The 13,978-nt window shown below is 42.0% G+C and overlaps 1 long non-coding RNA gene and 1 pseudogene across 1 annotated transcript in view; one reads left to right on the top strand and one right to left on the bottom strand.

Annotated features, from left to right (window-relative positions):
• LOC144456855 (uncharacterized) overlaps positions 1–9,541 on the bottom strand; it is a 29,735-nt gene extending 20,194 nt beyond the window's left edge. The window contains exon 1 of the long non-coding RNA XR_013486030.1: positions 9,100–9,541. This is a non-coding gene — a long non-coding RNA (uncharacterized LOC144456855). The remainder of the gene's footprint in view (positions 1–9,099) is intronic.
• LOC110193497 (ubiquitin thioesterase OTUB1 pseudogene) lies at positions 7,453–8,191 on the top strand (annotated as a pseudogene).
• Positions 9,542–13,978: the final 4,437 nt, after the last annotated feature.

The following is a 13,978-nucleotide window of genomic DNA, read 5'->3' as shown; positions in this document are numbered from 1 at the left end:
TGAACAAATCCATTTAACAACTGTCCTGCTCAATTTCAAAAATCCTGCTCAGTTTCTTCACATGAAAAATGATGGGGTTGGAGCAGATGAATGAATGAAAAAGCATTTATTAAGCTCTTGCTATGGTCCAAGGATAATGATGGGATACACAAAGCAAATGTGAGAGAGTTCCTGCTCCCAAGGAGCTCATACTGCGGGGAGGCAGAGCCAAGATGGTGGCATGAAAGCACTGACTTGCTTGAGCTCTCCCCCAAACTCCTCCAAATACCTGTAAAAAAATGGCTCTAAACAAATTCTAAAGCAGCAGAACCCACAAAAAGACAGAGTAAAACAAATTTCCAGCCCAAGACAGCCTGGATGGTTGATCGGAAAGGCATATTGCATCAGGTGGGGAGAGGAGCTCAGGCTGCAGTGAACCTGGAGCAGGCCTCAGAGGAATGAATCACAGGCAGCTATGGCCGTTTCCAGACTCCTCAATCCACGAATGCCGAAGACAACTTAGAAGGTCAGTGGGAAAAGTCTGTTTCTGCGGTGCTGAGAGAGGAGCTAGGTCAGAGTCAGATCCAGAGCACACAGCGTGGGCACCAGGGCTGTGGCTGTGTTCTGAGCTTCTGGTCCACAGACTGAGGGGGAAATCAAGCGGCTGATCAGAGGGGGACTGCAGGGATCTCTTTGCTGGTGCTGAGGCAGGAATCTCTTGCTTTGCCCGTGCTTGGATCTGGGTCACAGTTCTGGGTGGCAGTCTTGGGGTGAGGAGGAGCACTGGCCCGGTAGAGCTTGTCGTGGTGGTGGAGAGGAAGCCCTCCTCACAATTCCAAGAGAGAAAAGACTGCTTGTGGCGGGTCACTCAAAGACCAGAGCACAGGCCAGGAAAAGAGTAAACACCTCAACCCTTACCATACCACCTTGGAAGAACTGAAAATTTACAGGTCCCTAGAAGTATCTCTGAAAACAGCTGTACAAACCCCCGAAGCTTGGGCCAGTACATTCTCCACATTGGAAGCAGACTCTTACCTTAACAAAGAGTTTGAAACTCAAGTAGTTGGCTGGGATCATGAGCAAACCTAGCAAAAAGAGTCAGACTATATTATCTTACTTTGGTGACAAAGAAGATCAAAACATACAACCAGAAGAAGACAACAAAGTCAAAGCTCCCACATCCAAAGCCTCCAAGAAAAATATGAATCTGTTCCAGGCCTTGGAAGAGCTCAAAAGGGATTTTGAGAAGCAAGTAAGAGAAGTAGAGGAAAAACTGGGAAGAGAAATGAAAGTGATGCAAGAAAATCATGAAAAACAAGTCAACAGCTTGCTAAAGGAGACCAAAAAAAAGACTGAAGAAAATAACACCTTATGGCAAAAGAGGTCCAAAAAGCCAATGAGAAGAAGAATGCCCTAAAAAGCAAAATTGGCCAAATGGAAAAGGAAGTCCAAAAGCTTACTGAAAAAAATACTTCCTTAAAAATTAGAATAGAGCAATTGGAAGATAGTGACTTTATGAGAAATCAAGACACAGTAGAACAAATCCAAATGAATGAAAAATTAGAAAACAATGTGAAATATCTCATTGGAAAAACAACTGACCTGGAAAATAGATCCAGGAGAGAGAATTTAAAAATTATTGGACTATCTGAAAGCCATGAAAAAAAGAGCCTAGACATCATCTTTCAAGAAATTATCAAAGAAAACTGCCCTGATATTTTAGAACCAGGGGGCAAAATAGAAATTGAAAGAATCCACCAATCTCCCATTGAAAGAGATCCCCAAAGGAATACTCCTAGGAATATTGTAGCTAAATTCCAGAGTTCCCACGTCAAGGAGAAAATATTACAAACTGCCAGAAAGAAACAATTCAAGTACTGTGGAAACACAATCAGGATAACACAAGATTTAGCAGCTTCTACATTAAAGGACCGCAGGGCATGGAATATAATATTCCAGAGGGCAAAGGAGATAGGATTACAACCAAGAATCACCTACCCAGCAAAACTGAGTATAATCCTTCAGGGGAAAAAATGGTCATTCAGTGAAATAGAGGACTTTCAAGCATTCTTGATGAAAAGACCAGAGCTGAATAGAAAATTTGACTTTCAAATACAAGACTCAAGTGGAACATGAAGAGGTAAACAGGAAAGAGAAATCATAAGAGACTTATTAAGGCTGAACTGTTTACATTCCTGCATGGAAAGATGATATTTATAACTCATGAGACCTTTGTCAGTATTAGGGTAGTGGGAGGGGAAAAAGTATATGTATAGATAGATAGATAGATAGATAGATAGATAGATAGATAGAGGGCACAGGGTGAGTTGAGGACGAAGGGGTGATATCTGGAGAATAAAATTAGGGGTGAGAGGATTATACTAGGAGAAGGAGAAAGGGAGAGGTAGAATGGGGTACATTATCTTGCACAAAACAGACAAGAAAAGGTTCTTACAGTGGAGGGGAAACAGGGGAAGGTGAGAGGAAATGAGGAATCTTATTCTCATAGGATTTGGCTTAAGGAGGGAATAACATACACACTCAATTGGGTATGGAAATCTGTCTTACCCTACAGGAAAATAGGGGAGGAAGGGGACAAGAGAGCAGGGGATGATAGAGAGAAGGGCAGATTGGGAAAGGGGTAATCAGAAGGAAGTACTTCTGAGGAGGGACAGGGTCAAAAGAAAGAATAGAATAAATGATGGGGGGCAGGATAGGATTAAGGGAAATAGAGTTAGTTTTTCACAACACGTCTACTATGGAAGTGTTTTGCATAACTGCACATGTATGGCCTGTATTGAGTTGCTTGCCTTTTCAATGAGGGTGGGTGGAGTGGGAGGAAGGGAGAAAGTTTGGAACCCGGAGTTTTAGAAACACATGTTTAAAAAAAATGTTTCCACATGCAGCTGGGAAATAAGAAATACTGGAAATGAGGTACAGAAATCTATCCTGCCCTGCAAGAAAGTGGAAGAGGAAGGGGATAAGAGAAGGGTGGGGGGAGAGATAGAAGTGAGGGCAGACTGGAGGATAGGGTATTCAGAATGCATGCCATCTTGGGGTGGGGAGAGGGGCAAGATGGGGTGAAAATTTGGAATTCAAAATCTTGTGGAAGTAAATGTTGAAAACTTAAAAAAAAAAAGGAGCTCATACTCCAATTGGGAGAGACAACAAATAAAAGAAAGGTCCACAGTGAGCAAATAGAAAGGTCTAGAAGTCCTAACTGTGCCAAGAGAGGTCTGATGACAGAGTCCAAGGGGACTTAGATATCAATACTGAGTAGGTCAGATGACAGCAAGGCATATGGTATGGACTAGGCAGTGTCAGAGCTAATGGTAAGGTCTGGTGGTCCACCATCATACCAGAAGGAATAGCATTGGTGACTCCCATCTTGTTTGAGTGGTATAAGCAGTCTGGTAATATGAATGGGGTCTGCGCTGCCAAGGGAGGGGACAAAAGGAAAACAAGTGAGATGAAATCATAATTTAAACCAAGAGAGAGAGAGACTCTGATTTCACTCATGTGAAAAGTCAAAAGTATACAAAGTCTCTAGGGAGGCAAGCTAGAGAGGAACCAGCCTTCCCTACATGTCTATAGATCGCAAAGTCTTTTTACATGTCTTTTTACTCCCAGCAAAGAGCTCAGTCAGTTGCGCATTTACTGGTATATTCTAATTTGTAGAACTTTTCTAGTTTCTGTTTTGCTCTTTTGCTTGATAAGTGTATTTTTCACTATTTGTTATTTGTGATGATTTTTTGTATTAATAGCATTTTCCTTAGGGTTCTGTCCTAGGGCCTCTTCTCCCTCTATTCCACTTCACTTGGGGATCTTATCAACTCTCAAGGATTTAATTACCATCTCTACGCCAATGATTCTCAGATATACCTATCCTGCCTTAACCTCTCTATCAACCTCCAGTCTTGAACCTCTAATTGTCTTTCAGACATCTTGAACTGGATGTCCTGTAGACATCTTAAAGTTAAAGCTGAACTCATCATCTTTCCCTCTACAACCACTTCTCCCCACCCCTTCCACCTTCTCTATCACTGTAGAGGGCAACACCATTCTCCCAGTCCCTCAGGCTCACAAGCTAGTAGTTGTCCTGGACTTCTCACTGTCCCTCAACCCTCATATCCAATTAGTTGGCTGTTGATTTCTCCTTGGCAACATCTCCCAAATATGCCCTGTTCTATCCTCTAACACTCCCACCACTGTGTTGCAGGTCCTCATCACATCACTCCTGGACTCTTAGAGTAGCCTGTTGTTGGATCTGCCTTCCTCAAGTTTCTCCTCATTCCAATCTATCCTCCATTCAGTCACCAAAGTGATTTTCCTAAAGCACAGGTGTGACCATGTCATCTCCCTATTCAATAAACTCCAATGGTTCCCTATAGTTTTCAGGATCAAATAAAAAATGCTTTGCGTGGCATTCCAAGCCCTTCATACCTAGCCCCCTTCTACCTTTCCAGTCTTCTTATACCCTACTTTCCACCACATCCTTTGATCCAGTGACACTGGCTTTCTGGCTATTCCACAAACAAGACACTATCCCCTAGGTCTGGACATTTTCTCTGACTGTCCCCCATGCTTGAAATGTTCTCCCTCCTCAACTCCACTTATTGACTTTTCTGGCTTTCTTCTAAGTCCCAACTAAAACCCCATCTTTTACAGAAAGCTCTTCCCAACTCCTCTTATTCTAGTGCTTTCCTTCTATTATTTCCTGTTTATCTTGTATATGGTTTACCTTGCATGTATTTGTTTTCATGTTGCCTCTCCAATTAGATTGTAAGCTCCTTGAGAGCAGGGACTGTCTTTTGCCTCTTTTTTTTTTTTTTATCCCCAGTGCTTGGCATAGTGCCTGGCAAAAAGTAGGAACTTAATAAATGTTTTATTGTTGTTCAGGCATTTGTATCTTGGCTCTTCATGACTCTATGGACCACAACATACCAATGTTTTCCATGGGGTTCTCTTGGCAAAGATACTAGAGTGGTTTGCCATTTCCTTTTTCTGTGGATTAAGTCAAATAGAAGTCAAGTAACCTGCCCAGGGTCACACAGCTAGTAAGTGTGTGAAGGCCAGATTTACACTTAGGTCTTCCTGACTCCATGTCCAGCACTCTATCCACTGAGCCACCTAACTGTCTCAAATGTTTAGTGACATTGAAGAATTAATATTGAAATTGACATTTTGTGGGAAGAGATTAAACTTATAAGCTTGAGGCTACCTCCCTCCTTAAGAGAAAATAGGGAAATGGCTTTGTTTTGAAACCCCCCCCAAAAATTATACCCCTAGACCAATAATATTTGATAGGACAGGTAGAGATAATTCTAGTCTGATACCCTCCTTAAGACAGGCAAAGTAAGGAGTGAGCACCCAGCCTTTTACTCTTCTCAATGTAAAAATTTAAGTATCCCCTGGAAAAGAATGGACCAGATTCTAGATATATCCATCCATGTTGCCTGTGAGATGCATTTCTCTACATTTAGATGGCCCATGTAGGCACCCATTTCTTACGTGGAGGAACCTAATTTACAGATTGCAAGTGCCCTAAGGTCAGGGAACATGTAATTTTCCATCTTTGTATCCTTACCCTAGCACAATGCCATGGTATATACTAGGTGTTGAATAATTCTTTGTCTTTGTCTTTAAATAATTCTTCGATAAGTTGAATAAGTCATAAGATTATTTGATCATAGTTTTAGAGCTGGAAGAGATCTCAGAGGTCACCTGATTCAATCACCTCAGACCACATAGATAGTAAATCTAAAAACTAGGATTGGAACCTAGATCACCTGACTCCCATACCAGAGTTCTTTTCTACTTTACCATGCTATATCCATGCTCAATAAATACTAGTTAGTTGATGAGTGGGTTAACATAATCAGAATTTCTTTGGGATAAATTTTTTCCAAGCACAAAAATGTTGTCTAAACATGATACCAGGTTACCAAATGAAAAACCAACTATCTAGATATTCAGATGTTTGGCATCACACGACAAATGTTTTAGTTTATCTATGTTATTTTTATCCTAGCAGATGCCTGGATTTTCCATTTTCAGTAAGATGTTTGGCACCATATAGACATGACTTAATTTCCTACATTATGGTGTGTGACATTAGTGAATGAGGGACAGTAAAGAAAATGAAACTATATCTGCAATTCTAATTTTTGAGAATAATGTCTCTTTATGAGCATCTAGCTCAGAGTGATGTCTAACGCTTTTACTCATCTCCTAGTACACTGAAATGTGGGGAAATTAGTCTATAGCTGCTTTATTGTATTTTGAAATGTGAAAACCATTCTTCGGTCAAGGGCCATATAAATCTGGCAGTAGACTGGATGTGATCCCCAAGTTGTAGTTTGCTGACTCCTGGTCCATAGTATATTTCAATAGCTCTTTAAGGGTTGCATAGTAGTTCACTAACAGCAATCCTGTGAGGTAAGTAGCATATGTTTCATTCAATAATTCACACTTTAGGGGCAGCTAGGTGGTGCAGTGGATAGAACACTAGCCCTGGAGTCAGGAAGGACCTGAGTTCAAATCTGACCTCAGACACTTACTAGCTGTGTGACCCTGGGCAAGTCATTTAACCCTGATTGCCTTCCCTTCCCCCCCAATAATAATAATAATTCCCCACTTCATCATCCAATTTTTACAGATGAGGCTCAAGGTAGTTGAGTGATTTACCAAAGGTTATATGGTTAGTCTCAGAGGCAGTATTTTAAACTAGATCTCTCTTGACTCCAAGGTATAGACATCAGAGAATTACAGATTTAGAGCTAGAAGGGACGTTGGAGGTCAATGAGTTTAACTCCTCCATTTAACAGATGAGGAAACTGAAGCAAACAGAAGTTAAGTGACTCTCCCAGGATGACAGAGCCAGTAAATATCTGAGGCAGGAGTTGAACCTGTGTATCATGTGACTTTATGTCCTAAATTCTTTTTTTAAATGTTTTTCCCAATTGCATGCAAATACAATTTTTAACATTTGTTTTTTAAAATGTTCGGTTCCAAATTCTGTCCCTTTCTCTCTCCCTTCCTCCCCTCCTCACTCCCTGAGACAGTAAACAACTTGATATAGGTTATCATGTCCTAAATTCTTTTCACTATTCCATAGTACCTTTTAGAAAAACACATACACACAACTGCATTCAAACAATGTATTTAAAATCAGATTAGATACAAAGCCAGATTCCAAGATCTGTCTGTAACTTCCACAAGCTTGCTGTACATTTTTTATGGAATAGTCCTTCCTGAGCATGATGGGTTCTGTGATCAGAATAGAAATGTACCACTTTGGCACTTATTATGTATAATTTTGAATTTGCATAGATTTGGATCATGCGATAAACTTCATCTGAGCAGGGAACACGCATCATCTAAATGTTGCAACTCCTTCTAGGCCTAGTACAGTATGCTGCATAGAGTAGGCAATGTGGACAGGGGCTACTTAAAGGTAATGGTGAAGGAACATTTGCAATGGAAGTGAGAACCACTGGGAAGTGGACTCAGGAGAACTGTTTGGCCTATGATGAAGTCATCATGACTCAGCAGGCCTGTATTCAGCCAGAAAACCCTGTCCAGAATTCACTGGTCTTAGAGCTGTCTGTCCTGTATGAATGAGCAAGCTGAAAATGACTGCAAACTGCAAATGAAAGACCTATACAAAAAAAAATACTCATTCATCCAGAAGACCAGGTCTCATAACAATTGCTTCTACCAAATATTGGGATTTTCCCACCTGAAGGTCCTGATGGAGGACAGTAAAGAGCTGAAGAGGTTTGAAGTCATCTCTGCTAGGAGCAAAGAGGGCCTGGTGTCCCAAGACTTCACCGAGTTCACAATTGAAACTTTCCATGGACTTGATAGAGGAGACAGAGAAGCAGACAATGGTGGCTGCACTGCTATCCTCTTTCAATGACCAGAACACCTCAGACTACCCATGGTTGCCTACCTCTGACTCTCTGCAGTGGGAGAGTAAGCTGAGCATTTGATTGAGGGTGGACTGGTGATCAAAGAGTTTGGCGAAGGAGATGGAGTCCTTGTGCAAGAAGAGTGACCAAGTCCACATCATTGCCCTGGCCCAGGACTTTGAAGTCTTCATTTAGGTGGAGCCCGTGGATGGAATGAAGGCAGCACCACCAACCCCTAAGTCTTTCCTGAGGGCTCTGAGCATAAGCTCTTTAAGTTAGTTGATGAATGGGTTACGTGACAGACATCCTCTATAAAAAGGTGTGACAGTACCCATAAGCCCTCAGTGATTTGCTAGTTCTACTACTTTGGGGGGGGGAGAAAAAAATAAAGTCATTTTCCACAGGGATGTTGGTGCTGGCTATCATGCCGAACAAAATTAAGTAATTTGTTGTTGCCAGGTATGCATGATAAGGCAGGAACATGGAATAAGAGTGAAGGCTAATGAAGAAATGTCTAACTCAGCACCCAGCAGAGAGAAACATGATGACTCCACTATAGGATACTGGCAACTTGAAGCTTTAGAGGTGTGCATTGTCCTGGCCACATGTCATCATGAGTCCTTGCAGTGAGTCTTTTCAGTCACAGTGCCTGGCACAAAGCAAGTACTTAATAAATGCTTATTGATTGATGTGGCTGTCACATTCTCTACATATATGCCCTTAGGATCATCGATTTAGGACTAGGTGGGATCTTAGATGTCATCTAGTTCAATCCCTCTGTTTTACAAATGAGGAAACTGAGGACAGAGAGGTTAAGTTACTTGCCCAAGGTCCTACAGGTAATGAGTGACAAAGGCAGGATGTGAGTTAGATCCTCTGACTTTAAAGCTAATGCTCTTTCCACTCTACTATACTCCCACCTAGAGATGGGGCTAACTGATAAGAGAGTCAACAAGTCAACTGTGGGATCATGGCTGACGTACCATGAAGGAATACAAGCACTCAAGAATCCCAAGTCAGGCAATTTATCACTCAGACATGCGAGCATGCAGTGCTCCAGCCCCTTAGTAACATAGGCAAGCATGGACTTGTCATTTGGTGGGATGCCCACCCTCTCAAGTCTCTGGGAAAAAGCTGACACGATCGAGGTTCCAAGAAGGAACCTCAACTACTCACGGATCACAAGTTTAGGAGGTTTATTACTCACAGATATGCAAGAATGCAGCTCCCCAGACCTTCAGTCCCACAGGTGAGCATTGGCAGTGGCTCAGGCATATGATGGGGTGTATGCTTTGGTCAAGAGCCCAGAACTCTGGGTCTGTTTGATAACTCGAACCTCAAAGCTTATTTGTATAAGACTCTGTTAATTGCTAGACTGATTATTAAATGCTCCACAGATGCGTGGGGACAAGAATAGGCGAGAGCTTGTGATAAAAGAGATCCTGGTCTTTTGGCTTCCAGCTTTAAGAGAGAAGACAAGGTTCCAGACTCCCTTCAGATCCCAGAAGCGAGAAAAAGACCCTGAGAAGAAGCCAAAGCACCTCAATCATGTCAGCTTCTCCCCTCAGAGACCTGAAGAGAGTCTGGAACCAAGTGTTTTCCCACTCTAAGCTGGAAAATAGAAAGATCTCTCTTACTCCAAGCTCTCACCAACTCTGCCTCTGTTGCAGGTGTGGAGCACTGAGTAATCAACTGAGCAGAGTCTCATGCAAATGGGTTTTGAGACAAGGGTTAAAATTAAATGTCTTTTGCATTGAACTATGTGTTGGCTGGTAAAAATAAACTCATCAATAAAAACCCTAGTTTTTGAGTGCTTTAAACCTAGGGTAGTTTTCTAGTGGCCCAGGTGCTACATAAGTGTTTAGTTTATTCAAAAGTGTTTAATTTAATTGAAATACACACAGTTCCGTGTTTTGATGATCTGATTGCACACTGGAATTCAGGCACCTGGGCTTAGCTTTCCTATTTCTTCCAGCAGCCCACTGCTGATCCTCAATCTCTCAATGTTTACTGGCTGTTTCCCTACTGCCTACAAATACACTCATGTCTCCTTCATCTTCAAAAAACCCTTACTTGATCCATCCATCTCAGCTAACTTTTGTCCCATATCTCTTCTGCCTTTTGCAGCTAAGCTTGAGAAGACCATTACAATAGGTACCTCCACTTTTCTCCTCTTGCTCTCTCTACTCTGGCTCCAACTTCATTATTCAATCAAACCTCTCTACAAAATTACTAATGATCTCTTAATTGCCAAGTCCAGTTTTCTTCCCTCATTTTTTCTCATCTTTTCTCATTCCTCATCCTTCTTGACCTCTCTGTAGCCTTTGACACTGTTGATCACCCAATACTCTCTTCTCTCTAGGTCTTTGTGATACTACCCACTCCTGGTTCTCCTCCTACCTATCTGGCCACTCTTTCTCATACTGTTTGCTGGATCTTTATCTATGCCATGCTCACTAACTGTGGGTATAGTACAGGGCTCTATTCTAGGCCTTCTTCTCTTAGTAATCTCATAATTTCCTATGGAGTCAAATATCTCTATGCTGAGGATCTCAAATCTACTTATTCGGTGCAAACCTCCCTACTAACCTCCAGACTTACATCTCCAACTGCCTATTGGACATCTCCAATTGAATATCCCAGACACATCTTAAACTCATCGTGTCTAAAACTGAACTCATTATTCTTTACCCAAATCTCCCTTCTTTCTAATTTTCCTATTACTGTTGAGGGTACCAGCATCCTCCCAGACATCCAAGCTTGCAACCTGGGTATCATCCTTGTCTCCTCACTTTCTCTCACTCCTCGTATTCAATCTGTTGCCTAGGCCTATTGATTTTACCTTTGTCAAATCTCTTGCATATACCTCTTCCTCTTCTCTGACACTGCTGTTACCCTTGGTGTAGACCCTTGTTACTTCATTCCTGGACAAGTGCAATAGTCTGCTGGCTGGTCTTTCCCCACTGCAGTCCATCCTCCGTTCAACTGTCAAAGTGATCTTCCTAAATCACAGATCTGATCGTGCCACACACACCCTCCCTGCTTACCTCGTGCCCCCTCTGCATTCAATAAATTCTAATGGTCCAGGAACAAATATAAAATCCTGATGTTCAGAACCCTTCATAATCTGCTCCCTCTCCTTTTCCATTCTTCTTATACCTTATACTCCCTCTATCTACTCTGCAATCCAGTGACCCTGACTTCCTTCTTGTTCCTCAACTCCCCACTCCATTCTCCAGGCATTTTCACTGGCTATACCCTATGGTGGGAATTTTCTCTCTACTCATCTCTACCTCCTGACTTCTTTCAAGTTCAGCTACAATCCTACCTTCTAGAGGAAGCCTTTCCCAGTGCTCCTTAATCCAGTGCCTTCTATCGCTGATGATCTCTAATCTATTCTGTATGTAACTTGCTTGTACAAGCTTGCATGCTGTCTCCCCACTAGACTGCTAGGTCCTTAAGAGCAGGGGATGTCTTTTGCCTTTCTTTGTATCCCTAGAGCTTAGCACAGTTGTTGCTTAGTTGTTTTCAGTGGTATCTGACTCTTCATGATTCCATTTAGGGTTTTCTTGACAAAGATGCTTTGCCATTTCTTTTTCCAGCTCATTTTAAGGATAAGGAAACTGAGGCAACCAGGGTTAAGTGTCTTGCACTTTGTGTGACCATGCTCACATACCTAGTAAGTGTCTGAGGCTGGATTTGAATTCAGGTCTTCCTGACGATAGGGCTGATGCTTTATCCACTGTGCTCACTTAGCTGCCCCCAGTATTTAATAAATATTTAATAAATGTTTATTGACTGACTGAGATGTTAATAATCCTGACTGCCCTCCTGGGGTGACTGGTAGATGAAGGATGTCGGGGAAACAAAATTGGTAAACACTTGAAGTGCTTTTGTAAACCCATAGCATTGAAAATAAATAGGAAACTGGTCAGAAGAGCCCCTTCATACTTTAAGATCAAGGTTTCACTTTGATAGGAAGGAGGTCATGGGATCTCTCACTCCCTTCCTTCTTAGAATTTGGGTGCTGGGAAACAAGATAGTCATAGAGTCAGAGATCTGCAGCTAGAAGGGACTTTCGAAGCCATGTGGTCCTATCTTCCTTTCTTTTTGCTGCTGTTCAGTCATTTTCAGTGGTATTCAACTCTTCGGGACCCCATTTAGGGTTTTCTTGGCAAAGATATTGGAATGGTTTGCTATTTCCTTCTTCAGCTCATTTTGCAGATGAGGAAACTGAGGCAAACAGAGTTAAGTGACTTGCTCAGGGTCACACAGCTAGTAAGTGTCTGAGGCTGAATTTTCACTCAGGTTCTTCCAACTTCAGGCCTCACACTCCCTTATTTTACAGATGAAGAATCTGAAACCCTAAGTTGTTAAGTGACTACATAGGTAGTAAGTGGCAGAGGTAGAATTCAAACTCGGGTCCTCAGACTCTAAATCTAGCTCTTTCCTCAGCACCAATCTGTTAAGTCAAATGTTCTCTAAACTGGCATGAAGAGAGAATAAGGAAGAAGAGGAGAATCTCAGCTGTTTCTTCTTTTTCTTTTCAACCAACAGAGTTCAGATTCTCTCTATTCATTTCCTCCAAGTAAATTATGAGTTGAACATTGCAGGCCAAGATTCTTCCCTGATTTTTTTCCTCCCTGTACACCATCTACTCAGGATGATAACAAGTTATCACACTAAAAAATTTATCAAGTTTCTCTCATTGCAAGACTAGTTTGGTCCAGCTGATTCTCTAGTCCTGGGGTCTATCCCAACAGACTTGTCTTTCTTCTTGGCTCTGAGCCTATGGAAAAAGTCAAAACTTTCTGCTTAAATCATAAGAAATTCAATCTGGTGAAACCCTTTTCATAGTGGTGGCTACTCATCTTGTTTCATTTGCAAATATCATATGTATTCTCTTGAGATAAAAATAGGGTGAGATGATTAGTTAGGCAAGTTCATCTGACACCGGCCGTCTCCATCCCTCATACCCAGACCAAAAATCTGTATATGGTCTACAACTTAATGTGTATTTAAGTAGGGATCAGGTCTCAAGGAGCAGCGAGTAAAGTTCTCTGCTTCCCAGTAACACCTCTTTATAGAGTCAAGAACATCCTAAAGGTAAGTAGAACAAATTCTTCTGCAGGTTTGGAAAAAGGAACCTAACGCCAAACAAGCTTGCATAAACCCCAAGCATTGAAGGAAATAATCTCTTATATTAAGCACAGCACAAAGAGGCAGAGGATTAAAAGCACCGGTTGCTGGGTGACCTCTCTAAGGCATCAGGGACTAAGTAGTAAAAGTGAGTGGTTGAGTTGCAGCTTAACTCCCAGCTCACTAAGAGTTTGGGTGGAAAGGTGTCAGGACCACCCAAGAGAACGCCTGACCTTCTGTGTGCATTTACTCAGGACAGCACAGGCTGTGGCTAGTCTTCCATGTCTCCTGTGGACTCACTAGCCCATGAGAGGGCAAAAGAAGGGGGTGGGGAGAACCCTAACTGGAGGGGGAAAAATAGGGAATGTGTTTGTTCGTTAGGAAGTTTTCTGAGGCTGTAGGAGATTAAGGCTGTAGCTGTTTCCAAGTGAGTGGCTTTTGGATCAGGTTCTTGTTGGTGGGTCCTGATGCCTGAACTTGTTAACTCAGGGCAGGCAAAAGAGTTTCTCTTTGCCACCTAAACGTGGAGTACTTTGGAAGTCCTTGAAACTTTCCACTGGGCAAATTTTTTCTGGGTTCTCAGAAAGACCAGATTGGTTTTGAGATCTGGCAGTTTTCTAAATCAAGGAGTGGATCTGGCTCGTCCCACCTTGGGAAGTGAGGAAAGGGGCAAAGGGTTCCCTTGAATACTTTCCCCCATTCCCAGGGAAAGCTTCCTCATCAGGGGGTGGAGTGTGTTTGCATCCATTAAAAGGATAGCCAAGGAAAGTAAGTATGACAAACTGTGGACGATTTTTTCTTTAATACTGGGGACTTTTTTCGTTGCCTAAGAATGCTATAGAATAAGGTTTTTCACTTGGGGCACGAGGAAGGACCCGTTATTTCAGGGGGACTTAGTGAACTTGGATGGGAAAAAAATATATATATATTTTGCTAACTTCTAACTG

The sequence above is a fragment of the Phascolarctos cinereus genome, unplaced genomic scaffold (genome assembly GCF_003287225.1).
Source record: "Phascolarctos cinereus isolate Bilbo 61053 unplaced genomic scaffold, phaCin_HiC Scaffold_4;HRSCAF=312, whole genome shotgun sequence".
Lineage (NCBI taxonomy): Eukaryota > Metazoa > Chordata > Mammalia > Diprotodontia > Phascolarctidae > Phascolarctos > Phascolarctos cinereus.
This window is presented reverse-complemented; position numbering and strand designations above follow the sequence as displayed.